General features: G+C 36.3%; 1 pseudogene; it reads left to right on the forward strand.

The window, feature by feature from the left end:
• LOC111907556 (LEAF RUST 10 DISEASE-RESISTANCE LOCUS RECEPTOR-LIKE PROTEIN KINASE-like 1.2) lies at positions 1 to 8,658 on the forward strand (annotated as a pseudogene).
• Positions 8,659 to 21,059: the final 12,401 nt, after the last annotated feature.

Here is a 21,059-nt window from a genome sequence, read left to right on the forward strand (position 1 = left end):
ATGTCTTTGAACCTAAAGTTATTCCACACAAACTCAAAACAAATTAATCTAAACCTGACCAATAACAACCTAACCTGTGACTTAAACCACCTGATTAATCCAAACATCTTCATCATTATGATCTTTCTTGTCATGTTCATTATCTGTCATATGTACAAGAGCAACCTATTTTCCTATTTCTCATCAAAGAAAAAAACACCAATCAGTGAAGATGTCAGTCACTTTGTTGTTGGCGTCTCTGTTTTCTCCTACACAGAGCTTGAAGATGCCACCAGAAATTTTAACCCTTCTCAGGAACAACGGATTGGAGGTTTTGGAGTTGTTTACTATGGTAAACTGCAGAGAAGAGACTTTACGAGCACATCTACATACGAGTCCATCATTTCATTAATGAGATTAAAATCCTCACCAGATTATGTTGGTGATTTGTGTTCACTAATGTGATTTAATTGTAATGGGATCATTTTGTGTGACCAAAAGTGATCTTGATAAATATTAAACAAGTAAGGAAGGTGTGGAGTGCACACTTGTTTAAATTTATTCAAGATTAAAAGTATACTGTCATTTAGGGGCGAAGCCCCTGAACGAACGGGAGTCCAGGGGCAGCGCCCCTAGGAGAGGGGTCCACGGGGCGGCAGCTCCTGGCAGGGTCCAAGGGGCAGAGCCCCTGGCTGGGATCGAAAATGCATCAGAAATCCAAATTTAGAATATTTGACCCGTTTTTTGGCTTGGTATTAATCCTTATAGAAAACCCGGATTTATGACAGTTTTTTTTACTGTTTATGACAGTTTTGACAGTTTTCAGACAAATGAGGTATTTAACCAATTTTGGTTAGTTTTTTCTAGTACTCACTCTGTTCTTTTCTCTTCTGATTATCCAATCAAAGATTAGGGAGTACTACCTGATTAATCCAAACATCTTCATCATTATGATCTTTCTTGTCATGTTCATAATCTGTCATATGTACAAGAGCAACCTATTTTCCTATTTCTCATCAAAGAAAAAAACACCAATCAGTGAAGATGTCAGTCACTTTGTTGTTGGCGTCTCTGTTTTCTCCTACACAGAGCTTGAAGATGCCACCAGAAATTTTAACCCTTCTCAGGAACAACGGATTGGAGGTTTTGGAGTTGTTTACTATGGTAAACTGCAGTGAAGAGACTTTACGAGCACATCTACATACGAGTCCATCATTTCATTAATGAGATTAAAATCCTCACCAGATTATGTTGGTGATTTGTGTTCACTAATGTGATTTAATTGTAATGGGATCATTTTTTGTGACCAAAAGTGATCTTGATAAATATTAAACAAGTAAGGAAGGTGTGGAGTGCACACTTGTTTAAATTTATTCAAGATTAAAAGTATACTGTCATTTAGGGGCGAAGCCCCTGAACGAACGGGAGTCCAGGGGCAGCGCCCCTAGGAGAGGGGTCCACGGGGCGGCAGCCCCTGGCAGGGTCCAAGGGGCAGAGCCCCTGGCTGGGATCGAAAATGCATCAGAAATCCAAATTTAGAATATTTGACCCGTTTTTTGGCTTGGTATTAATCCTTATAGAAAACCCGGATTTATGACAGTTTTTTTTACTGTTTATGACAGTTTTGACAGTTTTCAGACAAAGGAGGTATTTAACCAATTTTGGTCAGTTTTTTCTAGTACTCACTCTGTTCTTTTCTCTTCTGATTATCCAATCAAAGATTAGGGAGTACCACCCAATACTTTGATTTGATAGTGAAATCACAATTCTTAGAATTTCCAAGGCTATTATTATCCCATTTTTCTAACAAAAATCAAAGTATTCCGTGATCATGGCAAGTGGCGATTCTGTGAAGGATATGACAAGAAAGTTTGACAAATTGAACAAGTTTGAAGGGCAAGATTTTCGTAGATGGCAGAAGAAGATGCATTTTCTCCTTACCACTCTGAAAGTGGTGTATGTTCTGAGTACACCCATGCCAATTTTACCAGAATTTGTTGAATATGAACCTTTGGAGGCAACAAGAAGGAGATCAAAGTGGGAAAATGATGATTACATATGTCGTGGTCATATTCTCAATGGTATGTCTGACTCTCTTTTTGATATATATCAAATTTTCGAATCTGCAAAAGAACTGTAGGATTCTCTTGAATCCAAGTACATGGCTGAAGATGTTTCTAGCAAGAAGTTTCTTGTCAGTAACTTTATGGGTTACAAGATGGTTGACTCCAAGCCTATTATGGAACAATTCCATGAAATGTTAAGGATCTTGGTACAGTTTGCTCAACACAATCTAAAAATGGATGAAGCCATTTCTCTGGCTGTGATTATTGACAAACTGCCCCCTTCCTGGAAGGATTTTAAATACAATCTAAAACATAACAAATAGGAATTGACTTTGACTCAACTTGGAAGCCATTTAAGGATTGAAGATTCCATAAGGACTCAAGAACTTGATAACAATCCTAAAGGCAAAAACCAAGTTAGTTCCTCTTTTGTGAACATGGTGGAAGGAGAAGTTAAAAGAATCCCAAGAAATGTAATGGAAAAAGGAAGTTTAAAGGAAAGGATGACAATTCTTCCAACAAGAAGGCTAAGTTGGTTTATTGGAATTGTAACAAACCGGGTCACTTCAAGAAATATTGTCGTTTTCGCAAAGTGAATAAGGATGGTGCTGGACCAAGCGGATCCAAGGATCTAGAAAAGCAACAAGGTCAAATTTCTGTTTTCATGCAAAATTCTAAATATATTCAGAATTATATTTATGTGATGTCTGAAGCATTTTATGTGCAGTATGATAAAGTTTCATGGTGGGTTGATTCGGGAGCAACAAGTCATGTTTGCAAAGATCTATATTGGTTCAAGGACTTTCAACCAATTGAAGATGGATCTGTTGTGAAGATGGGAAATGTTGCAACTGAACCAATCAAGGGCATAGGATTTGTTTTACTTACTTTTACTTCTGGGAAATGTTTGTGTTTAAACAATGTTTTATATGTTCCAGGGATTCGTAAGAATCTCGCGTCTGAAATTGTATTAAATAATTGTGGTTACAAACAAGTGTTAGAAAGTGACAAGTATATCTTTTCAAGACATGGTTCTTTTATGGGATTTGCCTATATATGTAATGAAATGATTAGGCTTAATATTTGTTGGAAGTGTGTCCAAGATCATTAACTAGTTGGTGATATTTCTAATAATAGCAGGGTCCTCTTGGGTTGCCCTCAAGAGTCAGAATTGAGTAGAATATATAATAGGAGTAATTAGTTTATTAATTATTATGGTTTAATAATTAATTAGAAACTAATTGGAAAAAACAATTTGGGAATTAATTAACAGTTTAAATAATAGAAGGGTTGAATGTGTATTAATCAATAGTTGATTGAACAAGGAACATTCCAGAACCCTGGAAGGAAGCGGGTTGGACAAAAATTCCCTTTGGATAAAGGGAATTTCGTTCCTAGCATATCCCATCCCACATGGGTGAAAGGATAAAACCCTAGGAGGTATCCAAGGCTATAAATAGGGCCTTAGGGATTCATTCCTCTTTGCTCATTTTTGGCTTGAGTATTCGCCACCTTCTTTCTCCCTCATTGTGACAGAACTTTTCGTGAGTTCATCCCTCCTAGTTTATATTTGTTTCTACTCTTTTGAGTTCATTGGGTGTGAACCAAGAGAGGGATTCTAGTTTGGATCCTCATCATCCAAACAAGGTGGCACGCACAAGGAGTCAAGCTCGAAGATCTTTGGCTGCCAAAGAGGTTAGTATTCTTCTTATAATTTCGGTTTTCTTAGGGTAGAAGTAATAGTATGAAGCCATAGATCTATAGGGTTCATGTACACTTAGGTAAATCGTTTTGTTGTTTCGATTATTCCGCTGCCTAGTTATAGAGTGTATTTGATGCATATGTTTCCCAGCAATATTAATTATCCTTCTAGTGATAATTCTATTTGCATGGCTTCTAGTAGTACTAACAATAATTTTCATAAATCTGAATTATGGCATGCTAGACTAGGACACGTTCATTACAAGAGATTAAAAGACATGTATAAAATGAGTTTAATTCCTACTTTTGATAAGCAAAATAATGAAAAATGTAAAACATGCATGCTAACTAAAATCACTAGATAACCTTTCAAAGATGTTGTTAGGGAAAGCAAGGTATTGGATCTTATACATAGTGATTTATGTGATTTCCATGCAACACCTTCCCTTAGAAACAAGACGTATGTTGTTACTTTTATTGATGATGCATCTAGATATTGTTATATCTATTTGCTACATTCTAAGGATGAAGCACTTGATAAATTTAAAATTTATAAACAACAAGTTAAGGTTCATAAAAATGAATTAATAAAAGTATTGCATACTTATAGAGGTGGTGAGTTTTATGATCCAGTTTATTTTAAATCAATTGGAATAATACATCAAACCACAGCTCCATATACACCACAACAAAATGCTGTAGCTGAAATGAAGAATAGGAATTTGAAAGAAATGGTTAATTCCATGTTGTCATATTCTGGTTTAAGTGAAGGGTTTTGGGGTGAGGCAATGTTAACTACATGTTACATCTTGAATAGAACTCCAAATAAAAGGAGTAAGAATACTCCTTATGAACTGGTGTAAAAAGGTACCAAATTTGAGTTATCTCAAAGTTTGGGGTTGTAAAGCAGTTGTAAGGCTCACTGAACCTAAAAGGAAAACATTGGGTGAGAGAGGTATAAATTGTATCTTTATTGGATATGCTGAGCATTCCAAAGCATATAGATTCTATGTTTTACAATCTAATGACTCTGTGTCTATAAACACAGTGATAAAGTCAAGAGATACTATCTTTGATGAAGAAAGATTTACATCTATACCTAGACCAAGGGAAATGATTCATCAATCTTCCAGCAAGAGTACTACTCAAGTTGAACATGTTTTTGGTGGTGCAAGTTCTGTATCTGAACCTAGGAAAAGCACCAGTGCTAGAAAAGCTAAGTCTTTTGGATCTGATTTTCAACTATATTTAGTTGAAGGAACAAGGAATGAAACTATTTCTCAACATTAATATTGTTTTAATATTGAAAAGGATCCAAAGACTTTCAGTGAAGCTATGGCTTCTAGGGATGTTCATTTATTGACTGATTTACCTCCTGGTTGCAAGGCATTAGGTTGTAAATGGATCCTCAAAAGAAAAATGAAGGTGGATGGCACAATCGATAAATATAAAGCCAGATTGCTTATCCAAGGCTTTAGACAAAAGGAAGGCATTGATTTCTTTGATACTTATGCTTCTGTTGCCAGAATTTCTACTATTAGATTATTATTAGCTCTTGCAGCTATACATAATCTTGTGATTCACCAAATGGATGTGAAAACGGCATTCTTGAATGGTGACTTGGATGAGGAAATATACAAGAAACAACCTGAAGGGTTTGTGATGCCTGAAAATGAACACAAAGTGTGCAAGTTGAAGAAATCATTATATGGTTTGAAACAAACACCAAAACAATGGCATCAAAAGTTTGATGATGTTGTCTTGTCTAATGGTTTTGCATTAAACCAAGCTGACAAGTGTGTATATAGCAAATTTGATACTTCTGGTAAAGGAGTCATGATTTGCTTATATGTAGATGATATGTTGATTTTTGGTACCGATTTAGAAGAAGTTGATAAAACCAAGAAATTCTTATCATTTAGTTTTGATACGAAAGACATGGGGGAGGTTGAGGTAATTCTTGGTATAAGAATTAGAAAAGGAAACAATGGGATTTTAATTTCTCAATCTCATTATATTGAGAAGATATTGAAAAAGTTTAACTTTGACAATTGTTCTCCTGTTAGCACTCCTATAGATCCTAGTCTTAAGCTTCTACCTAATAAAGGATCTCTAGTGTCTCAACTAGAATACTCAAGGGCTATTGGTTGTCTCATGTATGCCATGATTAGTACTAGGCATGATATAGCTTATGTTGTGGGGAGGCTTAGTAGAGATACTAGTAATCCTAGTTCACATCATTGGCAAGCTGTGAGTAGAGTATTTAAGTATTTGAAAGGGACCATGAATTATGGTTTAACTTATAGTGGATATCCTTCTGTTTTGGAAGGTTATTCAGATGCCAGCTGGATTAACAACTTAGAGGATCACTCCTCTACAAGTGGTTGGGTGTTTTTTCTTGGAGGATGTGTCATTTCTTAGGCATCTAAGAAACAGACCTGTATTACTAACTCAACCATGGAGTCTGAGTTTGTTGCATTGTCTGCTGCTGGTAAAGAAGCTAAGTGGCTAAGGAATTTGACTTATGAGATTCCATTATGGCCAAAACAGATATCTACCATTTCTATCAGGTGTGATAGTGCTGCAACCTTGGCTAAGGCTTATAGTCAAGTGTATAATGGGAAGTCTAGACTTTTAGGTGTTAGACGTAGCATGATTCGTGAGTTCATCATGACTGGTGTGATATCTGTGGAGTTTGTGAGAACTCAGTTGAACTTAGTCGATCATTTAACGAAAGGGTTAGCAAGAAATCTTGTGCACAAGGCGGCTATAGGGATGTGTTTAAAGTCCACTTAAATCTTTTATATTGAGATACCTAAATCCCATCTAATGCAATATTAAATGTTGAATTCAATGTGGAAAGCTTGATATTTGAAGATTGGAACACATTTTATCATCATCCCAAGGTATGTGTTCAATACTGCAAGTTAAGGAGGTTGAAATTTTATTTCTTAATAGTTCTTTGAAAAATTGCATTTGCATGTGCAAGAACAAAAGAACTACCTATATAAGCATGAAGTTTAGCTACTTCAAGAAGTTGGTACTTGACTTTGATATGCTTATTGAAGGATGGAACACAAGCTAGTAAAATATAGTGTGAAGTTAGAACTTTGAGAATGTAAACTGTTGTGTATATTATCTTCATGTATTCACTTAGAATAGAAAGGGTTCAATCCTTAGTGACACCCTAATATTCGAATATTTGGAATGAATAATATACTAATGTGAAATTCAATCGTCACGATATTTCATTTATGCATCAGTTTGTTGTTATGTTTTTTGTTTTAAATTAATCAAGATTACACTTAAATGGGGGAGGTTTGTTGGTGATTTGTGTTCACTAATGTGATTTAAGTGTAATGGGATTACTTTGTGTGACCAAAAGTGATCTTGATAAATATTAAACAAGTAAGGAAGGTGTGGAGTGCACATTTGTTTAAATTTATTCAAGATTAAAAGTATATTGTCATTTAGGGGCGAAGCCCCTAAATGAACGGGGTCCGGGGGCAGCGCCCCTGGGAGCGGGGTCCAATGGGCGGCAGCCCCTGGCTGGAATCGAAAATGCATCAGAAATCCAAATTTAGAATATTTGACCCGTTTTTTTAGCTTGGTATTAATCCTTATAGAAAACCCGGATTTATGACAGTTTTTTGGCCGTTTCCAAACTGTTTTATGACAGTTTTGACAGTTTTCAGACAAAGGAGGTATTTAACCAATTTTGGTCGGTTTTTTCTTATACTCACGAAATTCATATATATCTCATTCTCTGTTCTTTTCTCTTCTGAGCCTTATCCGATCAAAGATTAGGGAGTACCACCCAATACTTTGATTTCATAGTGAAATCACAATGAATTTCCAAGGCTATTATTATCCCATTTTTCTAACAGATTACGTCACCCTAACCTTGTGGTGCTCTATGGTTGCACCTCTCGACAGAGCCATGAACTTCTCCTTGTGTATGAATACATCTCCAATGGCACACTTGCTGATCAGCTCCATGGCGAACTAGCAAATCCAAGCTTGCTGACATGGCCAGTATGCATGAACATCGCCATTGAAACTGCTAGAGCATTAATGTCCCTTCATGCCTCTGAAATCATACATCGAGATGTGAAGACTAGTAATATTCTTCTTGATCACAATTTCAGTGCCAAAACGTAGCAGATTTTGGGCTCTCAAGGCTCTTACCGAATGACGTCACTCACATTTCTATAGCTCCTCAAGGAACCCCGGGATACGTGGATCCCCAATATCACAATCGTTACCGGTTAACTGATAAGAGTGATGTTTACAGCTTTGGAGTGATCTTGATTGAATTAATATCATCGATGGTGGCTGTTGATTTAAATAGGTCACAAGATGAGATTAGTTTGGCTAATCTGGCTTTAAACAGGATCCAAATAGGTGCCTTAGATCAACTGATCGACCCTGTAATTCTAGGATCCGATCCAGATGCTGAAATCATGAGAACGATCCCATCAGTAGCAGAGTTGGCTTTCCGGTGTTTACAGTATTATTCAGAAATGAGGCCTACAATGAATGAGGTGTTGGATGTGTTGGAGGATATTCAATCCCTGGGGAGAATAGACGATGATGACAGCAAACCGCTACCTCCGTCTGAAACCAGTGATACAGCGGTTTTGTTGAAAGAATTCCCGCCTGCTCCGGTCTCTGGTGAATGGCTTAGCGATTGCACCGGTTCGACTACAATAAGCGCCAGATAGATTGCCAATCAAGAATCCTATCAGAACACATGTAAATAACATTACAATGCGTCAATCGTCATTAATGTATCACAGGGTGTTTGTTGGGATTGTGTATTTGCTCTACATTACGTACCTTCGTTCGTATAAATTGTCAAAATCGTCACAAGATGTATATTGTCAAATCATGTTATACAAGTACAATTCTAATAAATTGTTAAACCATGAGTATATAAATACTATTCTAATCACAAGAGTTATGCGAAACAATTTGATTTGAGGATATGTACAGAATTTCCGTTTAAAATTAGTTGATGGGATTTTCCAGGAAATAACAAAAAGTTAATTATTATTTTTAACTTAATTATTCCCAGGAAATTTATGAGGAAATCAAAACCAGGTAAAAGATTCCTAGGAAATATGTAGAATTGTCCATCGTCTAGAGGAGCTGTATTTTAAACGCATTTTATTTATTTTCTAGGAATTCTTTAGGAAATACGTAAGAAGTCGGAACTTCCAGGGAATTTTTTTCTAAAGGATTGCTGTCGTTTACTTTTGAAGTTAACAAAAAGTCAAGATGACCCCTACCTAAATCAGATTTTGACTCTGAATTGCACTTGTTCATTTGATCCCCCTATTCGTTTATTATTATTATTACTAGGTGTGAAACCCGTGTATTACACGGGTTTAGAAAAAAAAAGTTAAATATAAAATTATAAGAAATATATATTTTTTAAAATAATAAGTTTATATAAATACAAAGAATGTAATAAATAAAGTAAGTAATTTAATATATAATATAAGATATTTTAAAGATTATAGAGTATTTATTATGAAATTTAATAGAGTAATCTACTTTACATATATAAATCTCACTAAAATATGGATTTTGAATTTAAGAAAATGAAAAATACAAGAAAATGACAAGTGGAAAAAAATAATTCAAATTTTTTTTAAAATGACATGTGGCAAAATTAATGAGCAAATGACATTTGGCAAAATTGATTTTCATTTATTAGGTTAGATTATTATTATTATTATTATTATTATTATTATTATTATTATTATTATTATCATTATACCTATTTCACGTCCCACAATATGTCAATTAGAGTTCATTTGCATATAATTTTGATTGAACGGGACGGTTTCTTTTTACGTGCCTATTAAGTGTTTGATAAAACGCCACAGTGAATTCCCTATTAAAGTGAAGGGTGAATTCTCTATAAGCATGCTTTTATGGAATAAAGAACAAACAAGTAACAGTTTCTTGTGTGTAGGGGCGGAGCTTCAACGTTGGCTTCGGGGGGGGGGGGGGGGGGGGGGGGGGGGGGGGGGGCGGAAATATTAGATGTAAAAAAATTGGTAAGCAGGGGGGCTACAGCCAAAAATTTATATTTTTGGGCCAAAAGTGTATAAAATGAAAGTATGAGGGCTGTTTATAACTAAAAAATCAGGGGGGGGGGGGGGGCGGGGGCACAGCCCCCCTTGCCCTTATAAAGCTCCGCCAATGCTTGTGTGTTTGGAGAAGTCTATGTTCCTTCAAATAAACAAGAGGCTGCACTAGTCAGTAAACCTTTGTCACCTGCTGTTAAAGTGGCCAACAAATTTAACCATCAAAGGGGTAACTGCAATAATCTAAATGAACAAATACATGTCATGGAGTTCCAATGTAATACTTTGCCATCAATCTTTTAACATCCAAGACCTTTGATCTACTAGCTTAGCAGTGACATCTATTCATAATTTTTAATTATAGTGAGTTGAGTATTAAATGGGCTTTAAAATGAGAACCACATGAATCTTTTCAAGTTATGTTTTATCAGTGAAAAGGGGTTGAGAAAGGATGGAGGAAAAGAGCTAGGGCTCGTTTGTTTTTTAGAAAAAAGACTTTTTGGGCTCTTTCATCTGCCGACGGGTAGACATTTACCCAAAAGATTGTTTGTTTTCTGGAAGACAAAATAGCCCAAAAAGCATTTTTCATCACTTTTCCGGAATGTCCTAATAATACCTCTTCTAATCGTGGGATACATTTGTCGTCTCCATCGCCCCATCCGATCTTTCCCCTTTCATGAGTGCATCTTCCCACAGCAGCGATCTCTCCACAGCAGCCAATACCTCCAGCGGACGTCGGTCTCGCTTAGCCTTCGCCGCTCCAGGTCGCCGGAGTCGCCGCCGTCAGCTCATCAGGTATCGTTCCATCTCTCTTCATCTTTTTGTTCTTGGCTCTTCTGTTATGCGACTCTTCTATCTTCTGCCTCATTTTTCTTTTCTTATCTCTTCTTGACTTGTATTATCACTTTAGACTCCATTAATAGTGAAATCCCATCTACTATTTTGTCAAATAAAAACCTTAATGTTGTTGATTTCTCAAATAACTTCCACTTTTCCCACCTTTATGTTTTAAAATCAATCTTAAAATCAAAATGGGATTAATTGTTAAGAATTTTGAGAAACTCTGGAAACCCATTTGATTTCTGATGGCAATAATGGGAGGGATATGAACTTGGTGTTGAATTTCGTAGGTAGACCATATATTTTTAAGATTGAAAATTAGTATACATATTTGACATAAGTAAAGTACCTTTTAACATATGAAGTATGTGATGTTCTGATCAGAATATGATCAATTCCCATAACAATGAGACTTGACTGCATTAGAATGTTGTACTCTATGCTTGAAAATGAGTATATTTCTCAATGCATTGTAGTGCTTTTATTACATGCTTGAAAATGAGTATATTTGATGTCATCAAAGAATGCATTGTTAATGTAGTTGATTTCTCAATGTTGTTGATTTTGTTACATGCTTCTAGTGTAGTGCTTTTATTCAATTTGTTTCTTGATCAACATCATGTTATTTGTCATTAACTTTAGATTCATTTGTATCAAATGATTCTATTTTATATTGTTTGTCTAACATGTTGTAATCCATAAATATGAATCATGAAGTTTTTTATTTTTAGTTTCTTAAGTCGATTCTTTCATGGACTTAATTTTTAAAGTTATATATATAGCTTGTCTAAATGGGAGACAAACTACAATGGTCGAACGAGCAAGTAAAATGTTTATTAGATACGTGTATCGAAGAGGTCAACAGAATTGGTAGAAAATGAGGTAGCATGCACAAGGAGTCTTGATTTACGTTAGGGAAAGCTCTAAAAGAAAAGTTTGACATGGATACTTCACAAAAACTATTGAAAAATGCTTTTGATAATCTAAAAGCTAAATAAGTAGGGTGGAAATATTTGAGAAAAAAGTCAGGGAATTTATACAATGTTCAAACAAATTCATTTGCCTTAGTGAACACAGAATGGGAAGAATTCAAGAAGGTGTGTCTATATAAATTTTTTTTAGTTTATGTCCAATTTTAATAATGATGTCAAAATACTTATAACTACTATTAATCTTGGTTTAGGGTCATCCAAAGGCAGGATCATTGAGGACACACCCATTGCCTTATCCCAACCTATGTGCATCTTTGTTTGATGGAAGTAGTGCCAGCGGTAGCATTAAATGGGCCTCTACTCAAACTACACCCGCAGATACATCATCTTCTTCTCATCGTGTCCAAAGACTTCTGATTGATGACAACCCTTTTAATGGCCTAGAAGATGATGATGGCGATGTTTCCAATGACACTAGTGCTCGAGCTCCTAGTGATAAAGCTCATGGTGGTTCTACTTATAAGCTCGATAAAAGGGCAAAAACCACTAATACTTCTACTGATAGGCCCGACAAAAGGGCTAAAACCACTGGTGCTTCTACTGATAGGCCTGATAAAGGGGATAAAGCCAGTGATGCTTTTACTGATAGGACCGATAGAGATAAAGCCTCTAAAACCTCTGTTAGTCTTGATGAGTTGAGTCTTGATATGCAAAAATCTCTGCAACATTTGGTGAATAGCAAGGAAGGGCCAACAGTAGAAGAATGTTATGAGAGGTTGAAGCCAGTTGGATTAGACCCAATGGATCCTATATTTTTGGCAGCCTTTCACCTTTTTGGAATGTCCATGAATATGAGAGAGGCATGGATGACATTGCCACCGATACCTGAGGTCTTAAAAGGGTGGATAAAGATGACTGGCACCATATTAGGGATGTTTAAGTAGTCTTTATGCTTATGGTTTTTCTTTTATTTTGAACAATTATGTGTTTCTTGAACTTATGTTTGACATTATGTTTTTTGCTATCATTTGAATGAATGTGTACTTATTTGAAACAAATATTGCTAATATTGAGATTATATGCTTATTTGAAACAAAATGTGTGCTTTGAATATGATACGAATGCTTATGTATTTTGCTTTAGATATTGGGATTTAACAAGTCTTGATGGTTTAATAGGTTCACAATGGATTACGATAAAATGTTGCGCCACCTAATTGCTATGGATTTGTATCTTCGCTTTTTTTTTGGAGAAGAGGTTTGAAAAGAAAGCGAGATAATACCTCAAAAACGTCTGGACATCAATTCACATTAGAGTTATTACAAGGAACTAATAACCAATGCATTGAGCTCTTACGTATGTCACATGATTCTTATGTTCGGCTCTGCACACATTTTAGAGTAAAAAGTTGGTTAAAGGATAGTAAACATATATCGGTTGAAGAGAAGATGGCGATGTTCTTGATGATGATAGGTCGCAATCAACATTATGTAATCATCAAATGTAGATTTCAACACTCAAAACAAACGATTCATAAGTATTTTTATGAAGTATTGGATAAAATGATGGTGTTCGCAAATGATATAATAGTACCAACTTCCTTTAATCCAAATTCTAATGTTTTGGGAGATAATAGGAGGCTACGAAGGATTTTCAAAGGAGCGGTTGGTGCACTTGACGGAACTTTGGTACATGCTATTGTCCCTCTCGACAAACAATATTTGTATAGAAGAAGGGGAAAATGGGATTGTTATCAAAGTGTATTGGCAATATGCGACTTACATATGCTTTTTACGTTTGTCGTGGCTAGTTGGGAAGGGATACCACATGATTCAAGAATATTATCTGAAGCTTTAACAGATCGAGATGCACCATTTCCATTTCCACCGCCAGGTTTATTTACATTTTCATTTTAATATTTCTACTTTTTTTAAATTAATATTTCCTTATATTTACAGATAAATATTATCTTTGTGATGCCGCGTATACACACACCCGAGGATTTATGGCTCCTTATCGTAATGTGCGGTATAGGCTTGGAGATTTTCATCGAAGACATGCATTAACCAACAAAGAAAAATTTAATCACTAACATGCAAAACTTCGAAATGTCATTGAACGTGCTTTTGGTGTCTTGAAAGCACGTTTCCCTATATTAAAGAGAATTGCTCCATTTCCATTGGTTACACAAAGAAACATCGTCATTGGATGTTTTGTGCTTCATGATTATATAAGAAAATAGGGATTAAGTGATGATTATTTTTCTCAATATAATCAAGTCGATATATCACTTCAAAGCAAGAGGTACAACCACACGGTAGTGCAAGAGACTGGGAATATATGGTTCATCTACGAGATCGAATTGCTGACTAGTTAATGCGAAATGTAAAATGAATGATTTCATAAAATATATGTTAGTTTTGTGAATTTAGTTTTAATATTGTAAGACAATCATCAAAACAATGCTTTATCTTTTTAAAAATATCAACTTTAATAAGTAAGCGACCTTCCGGTTTGAATCGAAATATGTATAATTTATCTAATGTTTTAAAAGATATTATATGTTTGAAACTGTATGAAATTGTTATTGGCAAAGTTCGACTCAAATATAAATTTTAATAGATTTGTAATGTATGAGATGCTGAGTTTTTAGCATTTGGGCTTTGGTTGTTTCAACATTAATTTCAAAGATCGTTTTTGTTGTTGAATAATGGAAATTAATGCAAATCGAGTAGCAACGTGTAAGTATACAATTCTTATTAAGAAAAAAATCTAATGTGTGTTTTTTATGTTACTTTTTCATATTATCTAATATTTTCTTACAAAATACTATAAATCTATTAAATTGTTCGTAAATATTATTAAATGGATAGGTTTTTAAATTTATTAAAATCCAACGTGAATTATTCATATTTTAATATAACAAAAAAACATGGTTAATTGATGTCCTTTATTACAAGATTTCTTAACTTTTAGTTCATTCAAATTAAAAAACAAACAATCATTTTGCATTAAGACTTTTTGTATGAATACATAAAAAAAGACTTTTAGTCCACATCTTCTTCCGCAGACATGAAAAAAGACAAAAGACATTTGGCCACTTCCAAAGAAAACAACACCTTAGTCTTGATGGTGCTAGTCAATAAGGAGAAAATTACAAAATAGACAGAATTTATATGCTTTTGGCACATGTTAGGGCTAGTTGAGTCTTTGAGTGTATAAAACATCATATAATTTGCCCAACTGTTCCAAAGACTTAAGAGAAGACATAGTCACATAGAGGTCGAAGATGTATATGTGTACGCACACTCATGTATATAATTAATGGAGTCTCAAGAACACATATGAATAATATGAAATGAATCTCCTCTTCTTTTTGCACCTGTTCTCTCATGTCTACCTTTCTTTCACTCAACTATAGACCACGACACCATCTGCCCAGAAAGTTTCAGTTGCCCAAATTTGGCCTATTTTAGTTACTCGTTTTTTAATGCCACTGAGTATTAGACTATAGTTATAAAGGATATATATATATATATATATATATATATATATATATATATATATATATATATATATATATATATATATTCTAGAGGGGGTGTTAATGTAAATGTATTTACTATATATATATATATATATATATATATATATATATATATATATATATATATATATATATATATATATATATATATATATATATATATATATATATAGGGTTAGGTTCATTTGAGACCACTTATATTTTGTGAGACCGTGAGACGCATTTGTTTATTTTTTTTTATTTTTTTTTATTTTTTTTTTATTTTTTTTTAGTTAATTCATGTTCCGAAAATAATATTTAAAAAAAGAATTTTTTGATTTTTCCATTTATTTTGCATTTTAAAATTATTTTTAGAATATGTACAGTGTAATATTCTATTTAGAATATTTCACGTATTTTTCAAAAAAAATAGAATTTTTTTTTTATTTTTTTTAATTTTTTTTTAATTTTTTTTAGTTAATTCAAGTTCCGAAAATAATATTTAAAAAAAGAATTTTTAGATTTTTCCATTTATTTTGCATTTTAAAATTATTTTTTAGAATATGTCAGTGAAATATTCTATTTAGAATATTTCACGTATTTTTCAAAAAAAATACGGATTTTTTTTTTATTTTTTTTATATTTTTTTAATATTTTTTTTAGTTAATTCAAGTTCCGAAAATAACATTTAAAAAAAGAATTTTTGGATTTTTCCATTTATTTTGCATTTTAAAATTATTTTTAGATTTGGTCTCACGGTCTCACAAAATTAGAATGGTCTCAAATGAACCTGAACCTATATATATATATATATATATATATATATATATATATATATATATATATATATATATATATATATTCTTGTAATCCTTCTTTACCTATGATTTTCAGAATACAATTCCTTATTCACCAAGTTTATTTTGGTATCACAGCGCTTTTATCTCTAACCCTAAAGCAGCCATAACAACCCCTCTACACCCATCGTCGACCAGCTACTACAATGGTAGACATCACAAATTTTCTACTACCGAGAAAACAAGCCACAATTCTCGTAAATTGGCTTTTACTTTTACTACAAGCAATTATGGGTACTAGAAAACCATGTTACAACCATTATTGATCACCAACAATTTGTTTGGTTATGTCGATGGCACCATATTGTGCATTCCAACCACCATCGTATCCACCACATCTTCTGGAAAAGAAGGAGATGCAGTGACCTCCACATAGACAGCCAACCCTCGTTACAAAGCTTGGGTATCCAATGATACTCATGTTTGGATGCTCATTCTGTCCACCATCTCAGATACCTCTTTTCAACATGTTCAAGGTAATACATCTCGTGACCTTTGGATGTCTTTAGAACGTGCTTATGCTCGTCATACCTCCTCTCGTGAATATACTCTAAAAACCCAAATCTTGAAAATTACAATGAAGGAAGATGAATCTTCATCTGCCTATTTAGCCCGGGCACAAGAGTACTCTAATGCTCTAGCCAACATTGGTGAACCAATGAAAGAAAAGGACCTCGTGATGCTTGTTATATCAGGTTTAAGAGACGAATATAATGGGTTGAAAATCCACCTTGTTAGCCGGACACTCTCCTACTGCCTTTGCTGAACTTCGTGGTCTTCTCTCCGATCCATGACTACATGATAAGAAAGACCTCTACAGAGGTGCAACCAGCTCAAGCATTCACTACTGTCACTCGACAACCTAATCCCTCTCTTGTCGGACACTCCCTGTCACAAGATGATGATGTCCAGGCTATTCAACAACTTGCACAACAGCTTGGGTTACAACTTCAACCAACAAATTCACCACCAGCCCAAGCCTTCTATACAAACCGAGCAGGAAACAATCGCTCAACAAACAACTGAGGCCGTGGAAACTACAATAATCGACAACAAGGAGGAGGTAATCCAACACAGTTTACTTGGGCATCTAATCAAAATACTGTTTATGGCACATGTAACCGGTGTGGTATTGGCCATGTTCCATCGTAGTGCCCTAATCATGATCCCGCAACCATTCATATGAGACAACAACCCTCTGTGAATTTTGTTGATTACTGTTCCCAAGTTTCCTCTTCCTGGGTCACTGATACTGGTTCAAATAATCATGTTGCAGTCGACCTCTCCAGCTTTGATCATTCTGAGACATATAACGGTCATGACACTCTACATGTTGGCAACGGTAAAGGTTTACCCATTCTTCATATCAGTTCCTCACATCTTTACTCTCCACATAAAACTTTTCATCTCTCACAAATGCTTCATGTCCCAGAAATCAAACAAAATCTTCTCTCTGTTCAAAAATTTTGCGATGATAATAATGTTACGCTGAATTTCACACTTTTTTTTTGTTGTGAAGGATGAGATTACTCAAACTACCCTCCTCACGAGTCCAAGTAGTGGCGGCCTTTATTCCTTCCATCTTCCGCAATTCCAGCCTACTTCCTTCGAAGTTGCTTTCTTCGCCACTCGTGATTCTTCCATCACTTGGCATCAATGCCTTGGACATCCTCATAGTTGTTGTTGCAGTCAATGATTTCTAAATATAGTTTACCTTTACTAGATAAACATGTACTTCATGTTCTATTGGCAAATCCTCCATATGAACACACACACATAAAATAACACACGCACACACAACCAGCTACCCTTGTGGCTGCAGGCGGTGGTCGGAGGTGACAGCCACTACCTTACGGTGGTGGTGGTAGCTTTTATCGTGAAGTCTGGCCAAGCAACACCCACATAATCTTCATGGTGAAACAGCAACATAGGTCGAGCCCATGCACCATACGAATGCAGCCGGTCCCTCCTGATGGCGGTGAACCTCGGAGCATTGAAAGGGAAGATTGCTCGAACAGCGACATCAGCGGCAACTAGCTGCTGTGGAATGGAGTCGAAGGTGAGGGCAACTGGAACAGAACAGGAGATCGTCACGGGTGGCAACGGATGGTGACAGAAAGAAGGAGAAGGTGAATGGTGGAGGTGTGGCGGCAATGACAACTGGGTTTCGGCAGTTTACAGCAACAACAGAAATGGTAGTGTGACCACCCTAGGTTTATTTTCTCCAACTGTCTCGCTCTTTTTCTAACGTAGAAAGGGATTGGCTTCGGTGGTTTCCGACTTCAATGATGGCTAGGAGGTGGCCGATGAAGGATGGGGGTATAAGGTGGCAGGTGTTGCATCATATTAGGTTTAGGGTTGAATGCAAGGTGGTGACGGGTATAAGCCCCGTCAATTTTAAAAATTTTGCACATTTTACAAGTCTTGTCTCTCCCCATAGGATCTTTTCAAATTAAACATACAATTTACAAAGCAGCCCCCAACATCAATGATACATAACAATTCAAGTCCCAGAAGTTACCATTTAACCCTCAACATTTCAAAATCCTTTCAATCCGAGTCCAATAATTACCAAACACCCCTAACTTCTGAAATTGCACAAAACTGAAACCAAAACTGAAAACCGTAAGCACAAAACTTAGTGAGTTCCCCCATCATACCACATACCATATAATCACATAATGCCTAAAATATATTGGTGCTGGCCTCCCCTTCGGTCTCTTTCAACCGGTAACCTGCCTAGCATATCTGGGTGCTGGCCTCCCATTCGGTCTCTTTTAATCTGTAACCGAGGACTATTTCACCCCTACCACTACCACATAATAATCTAGCATATCATAACAATCATATACTGCCTAGCATATCTAGGTGCTGGCCTCCCCTTCGGTATCTTTCAACCGGTAACCGGGGACTATTTCACCCTCTACCACTACTACAAAATAACATAGCATACTGGCACATAATACATATCAGATAGTGGCATACCAGAAAATTATCACAATGACAATCATCTCTTCTTTAATCACCTACTAGTGGGTCGGTAATGGTCCCTTAGACCCACTTCTACCGGAAGGTAACTCACCTCAATGTCGTGTAGTATCTGAACTGTCCTTGGTCCTGGGATCAATTCCTCTCAAACTCATCAAACTCCTACACATAATAACCTTCTTTATATACCATTTCATACTCATAACCCCTTTCGAGAGTCAACTCAGGTCGAGGTCAAAGTCAAGGTCAACACCTCCTGGTCAAAGTCAACATCTGGTTGACTCAACTTGCCAAGTTGGCCCAACAACTCGCCGAGTTCCCTATTCCACAAAACAGTGGATCTTCGATCCTACTCGTCGAGTCTTTCAAGAACTCGTCGAGTTCTCCTTCATACACAATCAGGACCTTTTTGCTCATGACTCGCTAAGGTCATCCTTGAACTTGTCGAGTCCTGCTTCATACAAGTTGAAATGTTTAGTACTTAACCTGCCAAGTTCTTCCTTGAACTCGTCGAGTTCTTCTTCATATAAGTTGGGACATTTCCTTGAACTGACCGAGTTCATCCTTGAACTCGTCAAGTTCTTTAATCTTCAAGTCCATATTTACATCCATTTTGTTGAGTCCCCTTCTAGAATCAACCAGACTGCTCAGAAATAGAAAATGTTGGGGAACAATGGCTCGACTCACCGAGTCCTACGAACGACTCATCGAGTCCCCCAAAGTTGTAACGACCCAATTTTCACGTCTAAAAATTTCGTTTGTAAAACATTACTTAGAAAGCATTAATGATTAAAACATTGTTTAATTAAACCATTTCACATCGGAAACCTAATTTGAAATCCACAACATGTAAACAATCAAAACATCAGAGTATCAATCCCAGAATAAGCTCATATCTGCGGAAACAAGAGAGTGTGTGTGTGTGACGTGCTGCTACCGCGCCGGCTCCTTTCCCCTAGCTGAGGAGGTACCTGAAACCAAAACCGGAAAACATAAGCACAAAGCTTAGTGAGTTCCCCCACTGTACCACATACCATACAATCACATAACATATATTTATCGTCAGGCATATCTGGGTGCCCGACCTGCCCCTTCGGTCCTCTCGACCGAATATTGCCTAGCATACCTGGGTGCTGGCCTCCCCTTCGGTCCTCTTGACCGGGTACTGCCTAGCATATCTGGGTGCTGGCCTCCCCTTCGGTCCTCTCAACCAGGTACTACCTAGCATATCTGGGTACTAGCCTCCCCTTCGGTCCTCTCGACCGGATACCGGAGACTACTTCTCCCCTCTACCACTACCACATAATACGTATCACAGTACAAGAATCTATCTGGCATGGTTGGGTATAACTACCCCTTCGGCCCTATCGACCGGATGTCTTGGGGAATATCTCCCCTACTACTACTAACACATAACATCACATCATACTAACACATAAGCATGGAATAGGTAGTAGTAACCCTAGATGATTATCATGGAGACAATCATCCACATACAATTCCTACTGGTGGGCCGGCATTGTGGCCGTAGACCTACCGCTACTGGAAGGTAACTCACCTCGAAGTAGCTGCTGATCTGATCGGGAACTGACTGTCTACCGCTACTGTTGCTGCTCCGGAAATCCACCAGCTACAACTCCCACAACATACTCAATAAATCACTACTAACTGACCTTTGGGTAAAATGACCATTTTACCCCTGATCATGTCATAAGTCGAAGTCAGAGTCAACTTTCAGTTGACCCCACTCGCCGAGTTGGCTCTCCAACTCGCTGAGTCCTTATTCAATCGATTGTCCTGGATCCCATCCCTACTCGTCGAGTTAGGCGTTGACTCGACGAGTTCTTCTTCTAAACTAAGGTTCAAGTCCTTCATCCTACTCGCCGAGTTGTATGAACAACTCGTCGAGTTCATCTTCATCCGAAGAACACTATATGTCGTGACTCGCCGAGTTGTATGAACAACTCGCCGAGTCTGTTCTTGATCTAAGGAGATTGCCTTGAACTCGCCGAGTCAGGGCATGGACTCGCCGAGTTCCTCCATGGATGAGTTTGGCTTCCAACTCACTGAGT

The sequence above is a fragment of the Lactuca sativa genome, chromosome 3 (assembly GCF_002870075.4).
Source record: "Lactuca sativa cultivar Salinas chromosome 3, Lsat_Salinas_v11, whole genome shotgun sequence".
Taxonomy (NCBI): domain Eukaryota; kingdom Viridiplantae; phylum Streptophyta; class Magnoliopsida; order Asterales; family Asteraceae; genus Lactuca; species Lactuca sativa.